The sequence below is a fragment of the Crocuta crocuta genome, unplaced genomic scaffold, assembly GCF_008692635.1.
Source record: "Crocuta crocuta isolate KB4526 unplaced genomic scaffold, BGI_CrCroc_1.0 scaffold11, whole genome shotgun sequence".
NCBI classification, from domain to species: domain Eukaryota; kingdom Metazoa; phylum Chordata; class Mammalia; order Carnivora; family Hyaenidae; genus Crocuta; species Crocuta crocuta.
The window spans coordinates 3,887,240-3,909,336 of record NW_027528624.1 but is presented as its reverse complement, the minus strand read 5'-3'; the positions used below and the strand labels follow the sequence as shown (position 1 = coordinate 3,909,336).

The following is a 22,097-nucleotide window of genomic DNA, read 5'->3' as shown; positions in this document are numbered from 1 at the left end:
AGCCACGAGATCATGACCTGCACTGAAGCCAGCCGCTTAACGGACTGAGCCACCCAGGCGCCCTGAGCCAGCCCAGACCCCCCCAGCACGCCGTCTCTCCTGTAAGCTTAGTTTCTGGTTTCCTCCTCCAATGCGCCTTCTGACCCTCAGCGTGTACAAGCAGGCTTGTTCGGCTCCCACAGCGCAGACCCCTGCTCTGCCTTCAATGCCCCTCCCCCCCCCACTCCTAGCGGCCTGGCCTCTCGGGCAGCTTGTTCCAAAATCGCCCAACACCCCTCCGTGTCCCAAACAGCTATATTTCCTCAGATTAGAAGGAAGAAGAAATCCATCATCCATTTTGCTCTTGAAAAGGGAGCTCAGAGCTCGAATGTCTGTAAGCACGAGGCAGGTAATGAGCGAATGAAGCTGCTCAGGTGACCAGAGGACACGCAGCCCCTCTAACGGGGGGCAGATGGTCAGTTCCGGCCCAGCCCTGTGCCAGCGAGCTGCCAGTTTTTCGAGAGAAATAGGACACTCCTGATTTTTCGATGCTGGCAACCAATCCACATTTATTTTAGGCACCGTGTGGGCCGCACACACCTCTGCAGACCGTATTTGGCCTGCCCGTTTGCAACTCCTGCCCTTCTTTTCTTAATGCCCCCGAAATAGACTATTCCCGTCTTTCACACTTCAGTTGCATTTCCTGTCAGTTTCTCCGTGTTAGAATGCAATTCGCCTCCCCTCCCACCGCCACGGATTTCCAGCCTTTAAGGAAAGTCCCCTCGCTGACTCTCCCCCCCCTTCCTCAGGCCCCCGTTGCCCCTGGGCCTCAGCCTCGCACCCAGCGAAAGCGTCCTGAGAGCCTACCGCGGCCGGCGCCAGCATAGACACGCACACGGCAGCAAACCAGACAGACAAAACCCATCTACAGCAGGGCTGGCCGAGGCACGCATTTGGCAGTGTCGCAAGGAAGGAACGTGTGTCATGAATGGATGTGAGATGACAATGGAGGCCAACCGGGGAGGGGCGGGAGCCAGGAACAGCGGCACTGCCAAGCCACACGTCCACAAAGGCGGGCAGCGGCGGGGCCTCCTCGACGCCAGGTACCGTGCTAGCTTCCTGCCAAGGGGAACAGACCAGCTCAGTAAGCACAATACAGGCAGGGATCTGGGCTAAGGAGAAAACGTGAGCAGGGAACAGGGTAAAAAGTGTGTGTGTGTGTGTGTGTGTGTGTGTGTGTGTGTGTTTGTGTGTGTGAGATTTTATATCACAGTCTGAGGCCTCATCGCAACGGTGACTTTCAAACGCAGGCTTGAAGGGAATGAGAGGGATGGCTGAGTGAAGGTGGAAGGTGGGTACTACAGGCCCAGGAGATCATGTGTAAAGGTCCTGAGGCAGAAGCAAATTCCTGATATATCCAAGGACCAGCAAGGAGCTCAGTGTCTGACAGAGGAAATGGAGTAGGGGATCCATTGCAAAGAGCCCTGTAGGTCAAAAAAAGACTTGGGGTTCCATTCTGAGGGACAGGGACCATTGCAGCGTTTTGAGGACTGCTCTGGCTGCTCTGTTGAGAACAGACCCTAGAGCGGCAAGGGGGAAGAGCAAGGACGTCCCTTAGGAAGCATAAGAATGATCCAGACAAGAGGTGATGCTAGCTTGGACCAGGGTGGTAGCAGTGGAGGTGTTGAGAAACAGTCAGATTCTGGGGACGCGCGCACGCGCGCACACACACACACACACACACACACACACACACCTATATGCAAACACATGCTTTTTTTACTGTGGACATTTCCAGAGAAACGCAGAGCACTGTAACAACCCTACGTGCCCACAGTGCCCTGACTGTACCACCTTCCCGCTACCAGCCCTCCTGTTGCACTCCCATCCCCCGCCCCCACCTCCCTGTACCTTAGATCAGTGGGTCTCATAATGTGGGCCTGAGATAACAGGCATCAACTGGCATTAAAAAAACAAATTATTGGGCCCACTGCAGCCCCACTGAGTCAGAAACCCTGGCCCTGAGACTCAGAAATCTGTTTTAATCAGTCCTTCAGGTAAAAATCATTGCCCTAGGTTATTCTGAGCAAAGCCCAAACTTCCCATCATTTCACCTATAAATATTTCAGTAAGAATCTCTGAAAGATATGCAACCAGAGAGGCAAACCACGAGGGACCCTTGAATGCCGAGAGCAAACTGAGGGCTGATGGGGGTGGGGGGAGGGGAGGGGGGAGATGGGCATGGAGGAGGGCACTTGTGGGGATGAGCACCGGGTGTTATATGGAAACCAACTTGACAATAAACTATTTAAAAAATAAATAAATAAAATAAACGCAACCACAATGCCATCATCACATCTAAAAAACTTTAACCACATTCCTTAACATCATCAGGTACCTGCATGTATTCTGAAGGTCAAACCAAAAGGACTGTGGACAGACTGGCTGTGGGATAGGAGAGCAAGAGCAGATCCAGCGATGATGCCAGGTGTCTCCCCCGCACAGCGGGAAGGCTGGGGCGGCCGTCGCCGGGAAGGGGGGACTGACAGGCCAGGCCTGGGGGGAGCGCCAGGAGCTCGGGGCAGGCGGGCGAGCCTGCGGTGCCCCCAGGAGCCCCAGCACAGACCTCGAGGGCACAGCTGCTCCAGCCTGGAGCCCGGCAGAGAAGTCCAGCCGAAGACACAAACGGGGGCCCCAGCCCATAGAAGGTCTTTAAAATCCGGAGACTGGAGGGGATCACCCGGGACGTGAGTGTCTGAAACAGTGTGTTCGAAAGTCAAGTAGAAGGAAGAGAAATGTCCAAAAAGATGTAAGGAAAACAGGACATGCGTGGTGTCCCGGAGGGTGGAGAAGAAAGAGTCTGAAGGGCACAGGAGTGGTCAGCAAGTTCAGATGCTGCTCTCTGTCCCGCAGCAGGACGACAGAGTGTCTGTCCTTCCAGCTGGGCACTGGTGAGCTAGAAAAGAGAGTGTATGTGGAGCGAGGGGCAAGACCCTAAATGGACAGGGAGACAGAAGTGGAGACAGTGTGCAGAGGCGACTCTTTGAGGAACTGTGTGTGTGTGTGTGTGTACGCACTCACACACGTGCATGTGGGTCTATGTGTGTACATGTGTGTACGTATGTATTTATGTGCANTGTGTGTGTGTGTGTACGCACTCACACACGTGCATGTGGGTCTATGTGTGTACATGTGTGTGTACGTATGTATTTATGTGCATGCATGTGTGCATGTGTGCATATGTATGTATGTGTGTACATGTATGCATGGATGCGTGTCTATGTGTTTCATGCATGCATATGTGTGTGGATGTGTGTATACATGCGTGTGTGCACATGTATATGTGTTTATGTGCGTGCATATGTGTGTGCGTCTGTGTGTGCATGTGTTTACATGCACGTAGGTATGTGCATGTGCACACCTACATGCAGGTGTGCATATGCATGCATTTATGTTTGTGTTTACACACATGCATGCATGTGTATGTGTGTGTATACACGTATATGGGTAGGAGTGTGTACACGTGTGTGCATGCGCACCTGCATGCATGTGCATGTGTAGGCATGTATATATATGTGTGTGTACACGTGTGGACTGAGAGGAACCACAGGTGACCCATAATAACTACAATGAGGCCATGTGGACACTCTTGGAATGAACGAGCCTGTCCTTTGAGGGGACCTTGGAAGCTCAGCCACCCGACACTGGATTCTGTGGGGAGTAAGACTTCTCTGCAAACAGCCGTGGCAGGCACATCTATGAGTGAAATGTGCCTGGGGTCTCCAGATGGCCGTGTGAACATACAGGGCCGCTAGGAGGAATGTGTCCCCCTTCTCCTCCAGAGAAGGTGAGTGTCCCCCACTGGCCTGCCAGCAAGCTGTGAGTTCCTGTCCTAACCCCCCGCGGGGTCTGGACAGCCTAGATGTTTGCATGAGCCTTGGAAGACCTCCAGTAGGCACTGCACATTGACGTTCCAAGTTGAGTGCTTTTATGGAGGAGGGAAGGAGGGTGTCTGGAGGTGGTGGAGAGGTGACCGGGGGCACACACCCCAGCCCCACGGCCAATGGGCCAAGAGAGTAGAAGAGAAATAGCCATGACTTAGGCCTACCGGGGAATGGGCAGCTTGTCCCAAAGCAGGGCAAACTTGGCCTTATGTCCCGAGGCTGGGGCTGCTGTCACCAGGAGGAGTGGCCGATGTAGCCAGAGTGTGCCTCTGCTTCTTAAAACCCGGGCCACGCAGGCCATATTCCTGGTCCGCAGGGAGCCAGTCCAGATCAATAAGCAAAGCGGCCGCACGTGTTTCTTTCTTTCATAACATATTCCCCAAGAACACACCATAAGGAAATTCCAGTGAAGCCTGGCCCACATGTCACAAAAATAAGTAGGTCAGTTTAACAATGCAGACAGCCCAAGACTGAGGTACCATTTGCGGCTGCATTCTTGTGCATGATTTTAAACCACCTTCTTGTATTTCAGGGCCTCAGGAGGCTAGCATCATCCAGATCAAGGTCAGTGTCTCCTTCATGGGCTCAGTTCAAACTGGCTTGTGACCGTTCCTTCCAGACTTATCAGTTTAGAGCTAAAGCAGCTCTTCAGAAAGACAATGGTTTTGCTCAGGCGGGTGGATGGAGGTGCAGAAGGGTTGCTAAGCAAAGCGCAATCAAAACATCAGTCTGTAACAGAAGCCGGAGAGCCAAGATGAAAGCCAACCCAGGAGACACACGTCAGCCCTAAGAAGAAACTTTCCTGTACTCGTCACTGCTTCTCTTTCTCACCAAAAAAGTCCAGGCCACACTAAAGAGCCAGGGTGGGGAGGGGGTGGAGGGGAGGCACTGGAAAACACATGACTTAAGTAAATTCACTGCCTCCCACCAAGGCTGTTAGCGTGCATAAACCAACCAGAGAAAATAAAAGGGAAATTTATCAGCTGCAAGCACAGCTGGGAAAACATCTGTGGAACAAGGTTGGGCCCCTCCACACTCCCCTCCCTACACTGAGGTCAGCTGTGGCTGTGACCAGGCCAGAGGAGAAGGCCAGCATAATAATACCTGTTTCTCTAGAAGCATGTGCGTGTTTGCTATGTACATAGGGGCTGATCCTGTAGACCGGATCCTTGGGGGGCAGTGTTCACCGCCTGACCACAGATCTCATTCCTAGGCTTCCATCTCCCCCTCTCCCCTCCCCGCCGAGGCTCTCCTCCTGGAGCAAGTCCTCATATGTCACCACTCCCTCATATAACAAGCCCTTCACTTTGCTTCCTATGACTAACAAATTAGGTCCACGGGTCTGGGCCTGGCACTGGAGGTTCTATTTACAGTTACCTTTCTAGTTTCTTCTCTAACTAGCCAAACCAGTTTCTCAGGTCATCCCTCTCTCTTCTTCCTTCTTCAGTTATCCATCCATCTGAAAGTCCCTCCCAGCCCAGCTACGGCCCCACCTCAGCCTCCTCCCTTGCAGAGAAGCCCTATTTGCATGTATGTCCCCTTAGAAGCCATGTAGCGTGATCCATATATATCCTCTTATGCTATAGGGCATGCCGGCAAGAGCCAGGAGGAAGGGGAAAGTCACACCCTTTCCTGCTTCAATTCCATCACTCAACAAGGACTCCACGTGTCCACTCTGTGCCAGGTGCTGTTCTGAGCGCCAGGGAGAACTACAGCGAGGCAGGTACAGACCAGGTGAAGGAGGATTGCTTCACGAGAGGCGTGGTCACCTGGGTGGTGCTGCTGGATGGAGGGCAGACCCTTGCGGGACCGGTAAGGTGGAAGTCATGGGGATCTTGATCAAGGGCTTCGGCGGAGTGGCAGGTACCAAAGCCTGGCTGAGGACCATTCCAGGAGGATGCGGGGTGAGTGGAGACAGCACGTGCGGATGACCCCTTCATGTACGGGAATAGACAAGGCGGGGGTGGGGGGCTGAGAGAAGGCTTCTTAACATGGGATACCACTGTCTGTCGGTTTAATGGTGGAAATCACCTGGCTAGGAAGGGGAGGGGGAAGCAGTGGGAGCAAAGTGTTGAAAGGGGTGAGGGGACGGGGAAGAAAGGTGGAGAACAGGAGCGGGGGTCCGTGCTGTAACAGAGGGAAGGTGGCAGGAGCCAGCAAGCACATTAAGTGGAGGGGCTTGTGAAAGTTCTCCATTTAATTCCTCTTATTTTCTCAGTGATATAGGAAGCAAAACACTAGCTGAGATGGCCAAGGTGTCGAAGGCTCGAGAAGATGTGAAATAGCCATCCTGCGGCGCAGAAGAGCAGCCTGCGTAGGAAAATGCAGTAAGGTAACTGATCAGCACCGAAAACCCTTTGTGAAACTGCAAAAAGTCAGCACCTTGGTGTCTTCCTCCAGCCACACTCAGCAACAAGGGCGCATGAGTAGGGTGAAAGGGGCGTGGCCCCACCCCGGGCTTGGCGGGGTGGGGGGTGCACTGCATGCACCCAGGGGAGGAACGCGTGCAAGACAGTGGAGAGTGTGCAGGAGTGGTCACAGCCACGAGGTGCACCGCGAGCAAGAGAAGGGCGGGGAAGGGGAGTGGGTGTGTGGGCGGTGAGGGTGGCGGGGAGGCTGCGGTACCCAGACACTAAGGACTGGAGGCTGCAGAACTGTCCAAGGTGTGAGAAGAGAAGGATGCCCGTTGCAGGACGGTATGATACCTGGGGCCGGGAAGGTCTAGCGGTGTGAGGTGAAGGGTCGGGATGGCTCGGCGGGAAGGAGGTGAGGCCAGAGAGAGGCCAGAGAGCAGGCGCGCCATGCTAAGGGGCTCAGTGAGCTCCCCTGAGATGGGGACAGGAGTTTTGGTGGGAGAACCCAGGGAGCCAGGAGCCCAGCTCCTCTGTGAATGAGAGCGTGGTCAGCAGGAAGGGAGATCTTCCTAAGGAGGCATGTGCGCCACAGGAGCAGCCTTTCGGGGGGAGGAGGAGGAATCCTGGCCTGAGAGTGGATGTGAGCGGCAAGGACGCCTGCCTGCCGCCGGCAAGGCTCGGTCTGGGGGAGTGCGTGCAGGCGAGACAGTGTCCGGGAGGCTGGCGGGTGAGGGGTCTGCTGAGCACGGGTCACAGTTCCAGGAAGCTGGAAGCTTCATCCATCTACAAAAGGCCAATTCCTATTCTATGTTTTAATCCAGAATCCGGAAAACAGGGTATAACTTACTTCTCAGGCTTCTCTGATTTTTAAAAAATTGTTGCTGTTGTTGTTTAGGGAGAAAACCAGCATTGAGAGACATGACGGGGACACCAGTCTGCTTACCAGGATTAGATGCGCCACAAAGACACAGGGCTCCAGCCTCGCGGAGTCGGCCCCACCAAACACAGTGCACACGGGCCCGGGAAACATGAAGCAAGTTCAAGTCTGAGCAGACACATTAACTGTGCTTTGCCATCCGCACTGCCGCCCCCATACAAGTCATGTTTGGGGGCATATACTCACTAGTTTGGCCTCTCCCTCCATACACGTCTATTGATGAAACATGCCTGCTGATTCACAGAGGCCCCACACAACATCGGGGGAAGATACTCACACTGCTCTTACAAAAGGGCAGAAGACACCTTCTCAAATGACCCTCTTACTGCATTTTGTTGATTTGGGAACTGCCTCCTCCAATTTACGAACCGGCCAAAGGCTTTCTGTACCTGGAATTCGCTCCATCCAGCCTTGGAAACAGAAAAGTCTGTGGCTGAGTCAGACCCCGACTTTACAATCTTAACCCCTTCACAGAGCGATTCCCCAACGGCACTCCAGGAGAGCCCGGTGTGCCCGGAGACGTTACGTGTGCTCTGTGAACACGTCACACGTGCTTGGGAATCCCTGGGCTAGCTGGGCAGTGCACTTCCCACATGGCCTGTCCCACGCTAACCTGGGCGCACATCTCCAGGGGGTGGGTGCCATGTCCAGACTCCCCGTCATTTACCTGTGCAATCCTTCTGCTCGGCAGCCTCTCTCTGGGAAGTTCGCCCTTACGGAATGAACACTTTGCCTGCCCCACACTCCTTTCTGGGGGCCTACTTTGTCCTCCCCAGCTCCCCTTTGTGAATGGGGCGCCATTCCTACCGCCTGCCCCCACCCCCGGCAAGTGGCCCCCTTTCTACCCTCTGCTACTCCCGGTCCTACCACACCTGCTCTTCATGGCTCAAGCACCTAAGCCCGGCCCTGGTGTTCCTCGTGCTGAACTTGGCTTGAACCTGAGCAGGTGTGTCCCCTGGAGGACAAGTCAAATCTGGGCTTGTCTGGAAGCCTGTGGGGGGCTGACCTGGGAGCCAGTGCGTGAGAGAAACAAATGTGTCCTGGGAAAGGGGTCAAGGCCTAAGGGGAGAGACAGGTGTGACGGCACAGCTGCGGGGCCAGGAGGGAGGGGTGACACCGGGTGGATTGCAGTGTCTGTCCCCGGGGCCTCCATGCCTGAGTCACAGGAGGGAGATGGCAAGATGGAAGAATGGAGAACAGAACCAGCACTCCCCCGTCCAACACCGAGATGGCATGGGCAGTGCTGGCTCCACGGCTTGGCCGTTTGTCTTTTTCCTCTTGAGGATGACTTAGATATACTTTCTGGTAAATTTCTTGTTCTTTGTGATCTACAGGAGCTCTTCTATATCCAATGATTAGCAGCCTTGGACCCTTTTATATGTTGCAAATAGTAATACACAGTTTCCTTCCAGGCTGCTGTTGGTTTTTAAACTATGTTTACGATATCTTTTTATATCCTGGAGTTTTAAATATTTATGTGGTCCATCTATCAGTCTGACACAGGTTGAAGTCTGAGCAGGGGTCCTTGGGTGCCCCCAACGCTCTGTTTCCAGATCTCACCCTGGTGATATGGGTGTGTTCACTTGGTGAAAATTCATGGAGCTGTACATCTAGGATTTGTTCATTTATGTGTATACATATATATATGAAATATATGTGCATATATATATATACTTCAATAAAAAATATTTCTTAAATCTGCCAGGTTTTTTTCTTTCTTTTATGACTTCTGAGTTTTAGGCTTTGTTTAGAAAGGCTTTCCACATTATGAAACTGTGCACACTTCTCTTATATGTTCTTCTAATACTTTAAAGTTGGGGCTCTTTATATTTAACCTTAATGGCCTCTGTAATTTATTTTAAGGTATGATATAATATAGGGTTCTAACTTACTTAGCATATGCATGGGCCTAACAAAACCTAGGAACTCCATACAGGTAAATCATCAATGATGTTACTAGATAACATTGCTTTTGGTAAAAATGACCTTAATTTGCCAGTTGCTTCCGGAGAGGGAAGAGCCATATGTGAATTATCCCTGCTGATGAGGACGTAGGCTCGGGGCTTAGGGGAAGCCTGTTGGGGTTTTATAAAGAATACTGGCTCCTACAGGGTGCAGGGCTTAATGCTGGGGGGAGAAGCTAGTTAGCAGATGGCTGGCTGTCAAGAAGTCACCTGTGGGAGCTCCTGGAGAGGCCACTCACTGTCCAGAGGAGGGACAGCCAGCACTGTCCTGCGGGCAAGCCGAGGTTTCCGCCCTCCTCCTTTCAGATTAGAAAGTCCGAGGGGAACCTGATCTGAATATCTGGCTGAATAAAGGAAGAGCCCCATGGGGCATAGCACTGGTGGATGATACCAGTACCATTTGTTAAATCTCCACCTTTTCCCTGGTTAATTACATCATCACCGTTATAATAAACTAATCTATCGACATAAGACTCTTCTCAGCCCTCTCTTCGATTCTACTGATTGTTGTCTATTATGCCATTCTTCTGGTTTTGTAGTGTGCTTTACTATATGGTAGGTCAAGTGCATCCTCGCTGATCTTTTTCAAAACCTCTGGGCTATTTTTGCCACTCCTTCATCATTCAGCGTTTCTAGGACTGCTCCGCACACCAGACAGGGCCGAGAAGACAGTACCGGTCAAGACAGACAATGCCCTTTGTAAGGGTTTCCTGGGGCTGCAGGAACGAAGCAGCACAAACTGGGGCACTTAAAATAACTGCAATTTATGCTCTCACAGTTCTAGGGGCCGGTCTGAGACCAGGTATCGGCAGGGCCCTGCTCCCTCTGAAGGCTAGAGAGGAGGTTCCGTTCCTTGGCTCTTCTAGCTTCTGGGGACTCTGGGTGGTCCTTGGCTGGTGGCCGAGACATCACTCCAATCCCTGCCTGTCACCTGACCATCTTCCCTCTGTGCGTCTGTTTCTGTATCTTCTTTTTTTTATAAGGACACCAATCGTACTGGATTAAGGGTCCACCCTACCCTTAATTTACGTCTTAATTATCGCTGCAAAGACCTGATTTCCATGTAAGGTCACATTCAGTTACTGTGGGTTAGGACTTGAACATATCTTTTTAGGGGACACGATGCAACCTCCACCTTCCCGCGCCCACAGCGCCTGCACTCTCATGGTAAACAACGTTACACAATGTACCCAAAAGCAAATAAGGAAGTTGCTTTTGGTAATTAGTGGTATGAAGACAAGAAAGCAAGTGACAGAACAGAGACAATGGGGGCCATGGGGAGTGTGGAGTGCACGGAGTAGTTCAGCCGGGTGACCAGGAAAGTCTTGCCCAAATCATGGAGTTAGCCCTGAATGAGGAGGCTGCAGCCGAGCAGAGGTCTGGGCGGAGAGCATCGCAGGCAGAAGGCACAGCAAGTACCAAGATGCTGAGGCAGGAGCCGGTCAGGGCTGCTCAAGCGGCGAAAGATCAGGAAACGGCGAGAAAGGAGACTGAAGGAGCCAGGGCAGAGGACGTGGGCAGTGTGGGCTTGCGCAGGTCCCTGCGTGGGGGCTGGGGAAGCCCTGGGAGTGGCGGCCGGGACACTAGTTAGGAGGCCCATCCGAGTGACTGGACCAGCGCTGTACCTACGCAGCGGGGCGCCGGTGGCATCCAGCTATATGTGCAGGTAGAGTGGTCCAGACATGCCAGGGCTGGGCGGAGTGGAGGAAACAGTCTCTGCCCCACCCACGTGACGCTGCCATTTAGTTTAAGTGTGGGGGGGGGTGGGGGGGAGTCCCAGATATACTCTAGCCAGCCCGAACTTTGTTACCTTGTCGATGTTCCTACCAAAGAATACAGTCTACCTTGCCAATTATTTGATGCTTTAGTAAAGTTTGATAGCTTCCTCCTTCTTTAGGCCTCCTTTTAGGCCTTTTATTATGTTTATTCTCGGAAACTTGTCGCTGGGGGTGGAATCTTTTTTTTTTTCTTTTCCTATTTGATACTCTAATTTCTAATTGACTAATAACGGTGTCTGGGAACCATTAATTTTTATCTGCTGAGCTTGAAAAGCAGCCAGCTTATTCGCTAAGTCTCACAATCCGCCACATACCTATCACCCGGCTCCAAGAGTTATCAGCATTTTTCCAGGCTCATTTCACTTGTTTCCTCCCCTCCAGTGTGTGTGTGTGTGTGTGTGTGTGTGTGTGTGCATATGTGTCCTTCCATCTGCCTCCCACAGTATTGCCAAACAAATCCCAGACCTGGTATCATTTCACTGACACATTCTTCAGGATCTGTCTCCTAGCGCTTCTGTGTGCACAATCTTATCATCTGCACCATAAGACTTGACAGTGTGCAGGCGAGGAGCACACACAGGCCACAGGGCTGAGGTGAGGCCTCTTCTAGAAGGCCCAGGGGAGAGCCGGTAAGGAAACTGAAGTCACAAAGTTCAACCTGTAGACTTTTCTTACAGGATGACACGCCCAGTCTTCGATTTGGATCTACTTTCTCTTTGAAGGCAAAATTCTAATAAGCTCTCAGCTACATAAATTTCCTGACAGAAAAAGGAATGGGAAGCCTGAGGCGGCGAGTGCTGACGTCAGACACTTGGCTGAACCCCCCCCCCCCAAGTCTGGAGCCACTGTTCCACAGGCAATGGCATGTCATTACAATTCCTCACTTCGCCTATGTGGTCTTTTTTCTTTTTTAACTTTTTTTTTTTAGCTTTTTAAAAAAATGTTTTATTTATTTCTGAGAGAGAGAGACAGTGTGAGCAGGGGAGGGTCAGAGAGAGAGGGAGACACAGAATCTGAAACAGGCTCCAGGCTCTGCGCTAGCTGTCAGCACCGAGTCCGATGCAGGGCTCGAACCCACGAACCGTGAAATCATGACCTGAGACGAAGTCGGACGCTTAACCAACTGAGCCACCCAGGCTCCCCAAATTTTTTTTTTAATGTTTATTATTTTTGAGAGAGACAGAGACAGAGAGCAAGTAGGGGAGGGGCAGAGATAGAGATGCACACAGAATCGGAAGCAGGCTCCAGGCTCTGAGCTATCAGCACAGAGCCCGATGCTGGTCTCAAACCCACAGACCATGAGATCCTGACCTGAGCCGAAGCTGGCCACCCAACAGACTGGGCCATCCAGGCGCCTCACGCCTCAGTGAGGTGCCCCTATGTTTCAGGGGTAAGTTGTAAATGTCCAGTTTCACAGGTGGATTCAAATGTTATCACTGCCATACAAGCTCGAAAAACGCCTTTGCTGGTCTACTTTTTCCAAGACAGCCTGCAGCCCACACGGTGCCTTTCTGTGAATTAGAGAAAAGTGCTCCCTCTAGACAGATCAGCTTGGAAAGCAACGGAGGTGGTAAAGGAAAGGAGGGCAGTACCAGCTCTCCCCCTCTGGCTCATGGTTCCTCCCTTCCAGAGTCACAGGCCCCTCCCCTCCTGAGCCACAGGCCCCTCCCGACAGGTCCATGACTCCTCCTTCCTGTGCCACAGGCCCCTCCCCTCCTGAGCCACAGGCCCCTCCTCCCTGAGCCACAGGCCCCTCCCCACTGGTCCATGACTCCTCCTTCCTGTGCCACAGGCCCCTCCCCTCCTGAGCCACAGGCCCCTCTCCACTGGTCCATGACTCCTCCTTCCTGTGCCACAGGCCCCTCCCCTCCTGAGCCACAGGCCCCTCCCCACTGGTCCATGACTCTTCCTTCCTGTGCCACAGGCCCCTCCCCTCCCGCCTCTCCCTTCCTGGTGGACTGCATAAAAGATAAGCATATACCACTATGAAGGACCTTGTCACCAGGGCCTGGCTCAGTCTCCGGCGGGTGGCAAGTTATTTCTAGCCCAAGTTTTCCAATATTCCTTTCTTTACCCACACCATTTAAATAAAAACAAGTCCCTGATGGAAGCAGGCCGTGATGTGATGTGTGTGTCACAGTTCTGTTGAACCCGAGCACGTGCGCTGCCACCACATGGGACTGCATTCTTTTTTTTTTTTTAATGTTTTTTATTTCTGAGAGAGACAGCGTGAGCAGGGGAGGGTCAGAGAGAGAGGGAGACACAAAATCCAAAACAGGCTCCAGGCTCTGAGCTGGCTGTCAGCACAGAGCCCAACGCGGGGCTCGAACCCACAAACCGTGAGATCATGACCTGAGCCAAAGTCGGACACTTAACCGACTGAGCCATCCAGGCGCCCACATGGGACTGCATTCTATGACGCTTTCTGCCAGTGGGATCCAGCTTGGCTCCGCCTGACCTCAGTTCTTCTTAATTGGGAAGCAGGAGCCGCAGAAAATGGCCTCCTCTTCTTAAAGAGTTTTTCCAACATACAGAATTTATCAGCCATGGATAAGATTCATGGTGAAGCTTAAGTTCATGCAACAGTCAGTAAAGCTGCTGAAACTAGACCACACATTCCCAGACACACAAATTCCTCCTCCAGAGCAGACTGTTAAGAAACAAAGCTATGTTTATGTTGAAAGGTAGGATTTTCAGAATGTTAATGGACATTAATCAGGACAAACTAAAGGAGCTATTACTTTAGCACGCTTTATGATATTTTAATAAATACCTTACTTTGTGGCCCTAATTTAAGCTCGATTGTTATTGCTTTTTAAATTTTTTCTGCCGTTTATACTACCACCAATCAGTAATAAGTCAATGCAAGTTGAATACAAAAAGGCGGCCGGCCAGCAGAGAGAAGAAACTGCGCATCGTGCCCGCTCACCTTAAATCTGGTTGTTTTCCCAGATCCTGATGGGTGTCCAGACCATCCCAGTCCCATGCCGGGTCTGAGCATCAGATGTTAACTCCCTGAGCTCTCCCACCCCTCACCCAGTCCCACATCAAGTCCAAAACTAAGAATGCTTTTGGCGGCCCACGTTCTGTTTTGTGAGACCTCACACTGCTTTAAAGGACAAAGGAACGTCCTTCTTCATTTCTTAGCATCCGCTTTGCTCTCAGCATCTCCTCAGACCTTGTCAGGGGGCAGAAGTGGCAGAAGATGAGGCCTGCCGGGGCGCCTGCGTGGCTCAGTCGGTTAAGCGTCCGACTTCGGCTCAGGTCACGATCTCACAGTCTGTGACATCAAGCCCCCCGTCGGGCTCTGTGCTGACAGCTCAGAGCCTGGAGTCTGCTTCGGATTCTGTGTCTCCCTCGCTCTCTGCCCTCCCCTCCTTGTGCTCTGTCTCTGTCTCTCACTCTCAAAAATAAACATTAACAAAACATTAAAAAAAAAAAAAAAGATGAGGCCTGTTCTCGGAAAGTGGACAAAGCAGCACAGCAGCTTGTGGTCAGGCTGGACAGGGGCTCTAGGAAGTCAGGGAGGGTCAGCTCCATCAGGCTTGGCCCCAGAGAAGGGGTGGGGGGCAGAAGTGCACAGAGACACAGGAACAGAATCGAGTGCTGGCTCCCACGATATCACATGAGGCTCTCCAGGCGAGTCTCTTATCCTCCAAACACGGCCACAAAATTAAGTTCAGACTTTGACCTTCATACTTTGGAATTGCGTCCAAGAACTGTTTCACCAGAAGGAGCTGCCCGCCTGCCCTCCTTCGCTAATAAGCTCCAAGTGAATCCTCCCGCCTGGAGTCACGGTCTGAAGCCGGAAGCTTTACAAGCAAATGGCAGCCCTCAAGCTTCATGTGCCATGGGTGCGGACTGCCTTCCCCCAGGACCTGGCCAGATGCGTCTGGCTTTCCTGGACAGGCCCTTTGCCAAGCACCACGCCCACGACAGATGTCCAGGGCTCACCTCCTGGACAGGCCCTTTGCCAAGCGCCATGCCCACGACAGACGTCCAGGGCTCACCTCCTGGACAGGCCCTTTGCCAAGCGCCATGGCCACGACAGACGTCCAGGGCTCACCTCCTGGACAGGCCCTTTGCCAAGCGCCATGCCCACGACAGATGTGCAGTGCTCACCTGGGGTGCAAAACACAGCTCTGTCCTCCCGGTCGGTCCTCCAGGACAAGCAAAGGTAGGGCAGGAAGATACATTCGCTCGCTGAGCCACTTCTCCCCACTCCAGAAGGAGGAGATCGTCAGGAAGACACCAGTCCAACATGGTATCTGTCTGGTGGTCCTCACATTCAGAAGCATGTCCTTGGGGAGGCCAGGGGTTCACTGCTGCCTCTATGCTAAGAAGCCTAGGGCTTTCTTCAGAGCTTTGGGTCCTAATCAGGCTCTGTTCCAGGTGCCGGGGACGTCCATAAGGAAGTATAATAGCTTATTGTACTATATTATGCGAGCCTCAGCCCTGCTGGAACGCGGGACAGTAGCCCACATGCTTCTCTTGAAGATGTCCCCTTTGTGATATTACTGCACTGCTCAGCAAGGGGTGGCTGCTTCTCCAGGCCCAGACGCTCCTCTTTACACAAGCATCAGACGAAACTCCAGTCACATCGGGGATGTCGTACTGGCGCTTACGCCCACCAGCACCCCTGATCGTCACCGACTGCACATGTGTTTTGAAAACCCAAAATAAGCACAGAGACAACAGGACACAGCTAGTCTTTTTCATACATACACTGACTTTTCTTTTTTTTCTAGGGAGGAGATTTTCCTAAACGTGCTGTTCTCTAGAGCCTATGGGTGTTCTTCAAATCATGGCCCCACCGCTAAGGAGAGGTAGAACCTTATGCAAGTTCTCATGCTTGTCTGTGCCTCACTTTCTCCAAGTGTTACATGGAATCATAATTCATACCTGCCTCGTTGTGAGGATTAAATAAATCAATTACATGTCAACCACTTAGAACAGAGCCTGGTACATGGTAAGTGCTCCATAAATGTTAGCTATTTATTTTTTATTTATTTATTTTTTGAGGCGGGGGGGGGACAGGTACAGAGGGGCAGATAGAGGGAGACACAGAATCCAAAGCAGGCTCCAGGCTCCGAGCTTCAGCACAGAGCCCAACGTGGGGCTTGAACTCACGAACCACAAGATCATAACCTGAGCTGAAGTCAGACGCTCAACGAACTGAGCCACCCAGGAGCCCCAAATGTTAGCTATTTTTTTCCTAAATGTTAGCTATTATTATCAAGTTGGACCAAAGTTTATGGAGTCAGCTGAACATTCAAAGCAGCTTGCAATGAACATCCTTAAAACAAAATGGACTCCTGATGTATGACTATATCCTGAAACAAATTTCTTTTTTAAATTTTTTTAATGTTTTATTTATTTTTGAGAAAGAGAAAGACAGCATGAGCAGGGAAGGATCAGTGAGAGAGAGAGAGACGCAGACTCCAAAGCAGGCTCCAGGCTCTGAGCTAGCTGTCAGCACAGAGCCCAAGGCGGGGCTCAAACCCATGAACCGTGAGATCATGACCTGAGCCGAAGTCAGACGCTTAACCGACTGAGCCACCCAGGTGCCCCTCCTGAAATAAATTTCTAACCATTGATACCAGTATCCTTGATACTAGATCAAGGGCATGCATATTTATTAAGGTTTTCATTAAATTGTTCTCAAGAATGGCTTACATTTACATAACAGTACCCAAAGGCTCCTTCCAGCATTCCTTGAAAATAGAAAGTGCCCACAGCTGGGTTCTTTAGCACTGACCTTGAAGGTAGACCCTGGCCTGCCCACTGACAGCCCCTCTTCTAACAGTGTGTGGACAACACCTACCTGTGCGTGGACAATGTCTACCAGAGCGCAGATGACGCCTACCAGTGTGTGGACGACTCCTACCAGTGTGTGCACAACATCTCCCAGTGCCCAGATGATGTCTACCCACGTGTGCACAAGATCCACCAGCGTGTGGACGACACCTACTAGCGTGTCCACAACATCTCCCAGTGCCCAGATGATGTCTACCAGCGTGTGCACAAGATCCCCCAGTGTGTGGATGATAGAAGCCCCGTCCGCTGCAAACACAGCCTGGAAATGCTCGTGCAGCTCTGGGGGCTTTGCTTGCAAACCTTCCGCTTGGTCAGGTGCAGACACCCTCATCAGCTGGATGGGATTTTCTCCTTGAAGCGGGGGGGCCACCACACCACCTAGCCTTGCCCGGAAATGTTTAGGGACCCCCCATCTAATTCCCGAGTCTGAGCCTGGAGCAGTTCCCCAAGGTGTTAAGGACACTTCAGGCAGGAAAACAACAACCCAACAGCAACAGAACATGTTCCTCATCTCAGGGAAACGATGACCCAGTCCCACAACAGAGGCTGAGTGGCCCGAGATCACCAAGTGGGACCTGGGTACCCCTGGAACACCCCAGAAGTGAGACCCAGACTCCCATCGGTGCCCTGAACACCGGTTGCCAGAGTTCTGTTTAACAAAATGCGTTCTACCCTCTTAGCTTGAGAAGTTCACCCCTGCTGCTAACGGGAAGATCAGGTCCGGAACGTGGCTCCAGAACGAGCCTGAGACCCCTTCTCTTTCCACTGACACCGTCCCCCTCCCCACTCCTGCCCCCGGGGCTTTGTACCACACTGCCAGCGGCCTCATGTACACACCTGAGGATACCCCAGCCAGGCTGGCATGTGTCTGTTTCTACCCATACCGTGCACCCCTGCCACACTCCCTTCATTGGGGTCTGGGGTGGACACGTGCACTGTGCGGTCTGTCACAGACCCGGGGAAAAGACACGGGCATGTTGGAAGCAGACTGGGCACCACCTGGGTAGGAGCCTCCAGGGTCCTGTGTGTCTGGAGTGAGGTCCAGAGAGGGCAGCGCAAATGGCCCGACTCCTCGTTTCGATGAGAGGCACAGGGCAAGCCCCCGAAGGTCTCCTTGTGAGCCCATCAATGCCATCCCAGGGTGGGGACGCCCCGCTCTTCCAGCTAATGGTTTACTCTTCCGATGTGATCACTTCGTTTTTTAAAAATGTGCCTTGGCCAGAATCTCAGAATCAATTCACACCACCTCTGTTCTTGCCCACATCTCAATCCGTCCAGCGAACTTTGAACTTATACACATACACACAGATACAAGTCAGGAAAAAAAAAAGCCAAGCCAAATAAATTAAAATCTTGTTTGGCATCCAGTCAACTAAATGTTAGTATTCATTTTTTGTAAAAAATACAGGGAACATGTGACATAGAACCGAAATTTCCTGATAGATGTCAATGCTGAGTGACGGGTACCGGGGATTCATTTTTCCTTCTACTTTTGTGCATGTCAAACGGTAACAATTAAAGGTTAAGGGAGGGGCGCCTGGGTGGCTCAGTGTGTTAAGCATCTGACTTCGGTTCAGGTCATGATCTCGTGGTTCAAGAGTCTGAGCCCCATGTCGGGCTCCGTGCTGACAGCTTGGAGCCTGGAGTCTGCTTCAGGTTCTGTGTCTCCCTCTCTCTGCTCCTCCCCTGCTCACGCTTTGTGTGTGTGTGTGTCTGTGTGTGTGTGTGTGTGTGTCTCAAAAAATAAACAAACATTTAAAAAATATAGTTTTTAAGAAAAAGGTCAAGAGAAGAGTTTTTGAGCCACATGGCCCTAAAAAGGAGGCTGGCAAGATCTGAAATCACATTCCTACGGGCGAGTTATGAAAATGACAGGTAGAAGTACACACTACCCCAGTTTGTGTGGTTGTAAATATTACGCTCAGCAGACCTATGGGAACAAGGCCCATACGCGAGCCTTGGAGGCCAACAGGCCGTGTGGCCCCGGGGGGCTGCCCGAGTCAGGAGCCTGGGGCCCCCCCACCTGGCCCTACCTGCCCTTCAGTCTTCACCCCAGGGTGCTGATAACTTGGTCACTCACTGATTGTCTCAGGTGCTCTTGAGCAGGTCAGAGGTTAAGGCACTGACCTGCAATCCCAAGCCACCAAGCCAGGGAAAGTGAGCAAGGCAGTTCAGAACAAGCATTGCTGGGCTCCATGGCCATTTCACCAATTCAAACAAAGCAGGATATTGTGGCCTCAGTATAAACACAGCAGCTGGGAAAACCCAGGCCTGGTGTTTACACAGAAACTTTTCCCCCAGAAGCTCAAAGTAATTTAGGGACACTCACTAATTAACTTAATTAAGTCCCCCAGGCCTCCTCCCCACCCCTATGCCGCTGTTGCCTGTTCAACAGCAGACGAGGCTGGAGGAGGGAGACCCAGTCCCGCTGGCTCACAAACACATGTGTAAACACACCGACACCCGCAGGCCACCCTTCCTAGGGGCTGGGTGGAAAAAACTGACCTTTGGAGTATCGGTGCTCATTCTGAAAAAGTAATCTATAAACAATAGCCACACTTCCCTTCGTGTGGGCCACACTATACCTAACAGAGACCAAGGGAAAGACAGCGACTACTTTTTGTCCCAATGTGCAAATAAGAGAACATCTGCGTGCTACATCTGGATTGGGGACCACAGGGAATTGTTACATGCTGCGGCTTTTCACGCGTCCTTGAGAAGCCTCCTACTACTCAGGCAGCTCACCAAGAAAACCTAATAACGACTTTCAAAATTGGTGCCAATAGGTTTGGCTTTTCTGCTTCCGAATTCCTGTTCCCACCGATCTACATGTAAGATAGGTTCTCAACCTAATTCTTTTAGAAGCAGGAGTTTAGAAGTCCTTTCCTCAGCACGCTTCCTGCTAGCAGGCTAGGTGGCGGGGCGTGGGGACCGTCTGCAAGTCCCAGTGGAACAGAAGGGCTGTGCCCAGCAACGGACCAACCAAGGATCATCGGCTTTTCCTAAACTCACAGCCCAGTTCAAGCCCCTGAGCACTGCATGGACAGGCTAAGCAGTGTGAGCCCCTAGCCAGTGGTGAAACGCCTGTTCAAGTGTGGATCGTCATGGGGTAAAACGTGCCTTGAAGGGCTATGGGGCCCACTCGCTCCCCCGCTGCTCCCAGTGCAAGTAGCTTGCATCTGCCACAGGGCTGGGCAGAATTTAGGAACTCTCACTAGCTGGGGAGAAACCACCACCCACATGCTAATAAACCATTCACTTAGGCCTCCGATTCCTCCCGGGGGGTGACCCATCACAGGAAATCACAGCTGTATTCAAAGGAAGCTGCCCTCAACCTTGAACCCGTCAGGATTCCAACGCCAGCGATGCTGGCTTCCACAGATGCACGGTCCCACGCAGAAGCAGAGATTGAGAGCTTCCGGGGAAAAAATGAAAGTACTCTTTTCCTCGTCAAGGAAAGGAAAGAAAAAAAACTAGCCCTCTGAAGCCCAGATGGGAAATTTCAAGCTCAGAGCCATTCTATCAAATTGTGGCACGTTTAGGATACTTGAAAAGTTTGAAACAACTTTCTAGTAACAGAAGTCTGTTAGAATCCTCTTCTGGACCAGCAATACCACCAAGCGCTACAGCTGCTTTTTAAAAATAGTTTCACTTAGTGTCCAACTTGAGCTCAGGTCATGATCTCATGGTCTGTGAGTTTAAGCCCCGTATCGTGCCGAAAGCTCAGAGCCTGGAGCCTGCTTCAAATTCTGTGTCTCCCTCTCTTTCCGGCCCTTCCCCGTTCGGACTCTGTCTCTCTCTCTCTCTCTCTCTTAAAAATAAACAAACATTTAAAAAATTTAAAAAATAAAAATAGTTTTACTTAAGAAAAACAGACTTTAAAAATTAAGTACTCAACCCAAGTTCTACTGAAAAATGAATGCTAGATTAAGTCACAAATGTGGACCACACATGAGTTCAGGAAAGGCCAGCTCCTTTCATACATCCTCTGTTCTAGAATCCAGAGGACTGTAATCCCCAAAGTAATATACATGCATCACAGCCCAAACTTCATTTCCAAGTGGAAAATATGCATTATATTACTTTCATTAATCATTTTTAAAGTCTTCACTTTTGGAAAAAAAAATAATAAAGCCTTTTTCTCCATGTGGCTTCAAAGGAACTCTTAAATGGGCATGAACCCTGCTTAACGCTGTAATCCAACAGGATGTTTTAATCTTTTTGATGAAGTAGTATTTTTGCACCTTGAAATTAATCTCTCGGCTCTGATAAATGTGGTACGAAGTTGACATCCAGAATGGGATGGAAATTTCTGCGGTTTTTCCTTCAAGACCTTAGCAAATGACCAAACTTGGATTTTTCGGGACAGAGCAGAAACCGGAATAATCTGAGAATCATTTCATTGACGATTCGATGCACACTATGACACCCACAATACTGGAGACATTGTCTCAGTAACCACGTGACTGAAAACAAGCCCGATGACTATATGCTAATGATATGATTAGGGAAACTGAAAGAGAAGAGGTTCTTCCAAGCCCTATATCCTAACTGAGGAATGCATGCAGACAAGGCAGGGGGAAACAGACTAGAGACATTAATAAAGTGTTGTAGCAGTGAGTGTACCGTGACCTTCCTCTGAGCTTCCCAACAAGGCAGGATGGTACAGCTGGTCACCAACAGGAAGCCCACAGTCCATTGTTCATTAAGTTCTAACAATCCCACCTGGTTTTGCTTACTTTGGCTGCACAACAAGGTACAGGGCGGCTGGTGATACCCGGAAAGCATGCACTGTATTACATTTATAAACACAGCCCCATAGGACTCAGGTAGAGGTGTGTCACACCGGGCACGCAAGTTTCATAGCCTCTTCGGGCCTCAGTTTACCCACCCACAATTTGGGGATACTAGCAGCTCTTTGGTGGAACTGTGAAAGTTACGTGAGATCATCACTAAAGTCCCTGGCACAGCGCCAGTCTCAAGACTTCCTGAAGCACAGACATGAAACACACTGGCCGGGCACCTAGCTTCAAATACATCCAGCCCGGAGGCCGAGTCACCAAGTAGCACATTTGCTTCCAAGTTCCTTCTGTAACTTTGCAGAACTGATGCTTCCTGGCCAAGTAGTGAAGTGAGGCAGAGGTGCCATCAGAGATTTTCTCCGGGGTCTGTGTGCCGGTAACTGTGTCCCCACCCCGACTCCCCACCCCCGTCCCCTCGGGGAGTGAAGCGGGCCAACACACACCAGCGGGCAATCACTGATTCCATCAACAGGTGCAAAAGAAAGCGAGCGCCAGGCGCAGGGGCGGGGCGGGGCGGCTTCT

General features: G+C 51.3%; 1 protein-coding gene across 1 annotated transcript in view; it reads right to left on the bottom strand.

Annotated features, from left to right (window-relative positions):
- The window catches only part of SYNJ2 (synaptojanin 2), a 103,053-nt gene that overhangs the window by 80,766 nt on the left and 190 nt on the right, over window positions 1-22,097 (bottom strand). The window lies entirely within an intron of this gene.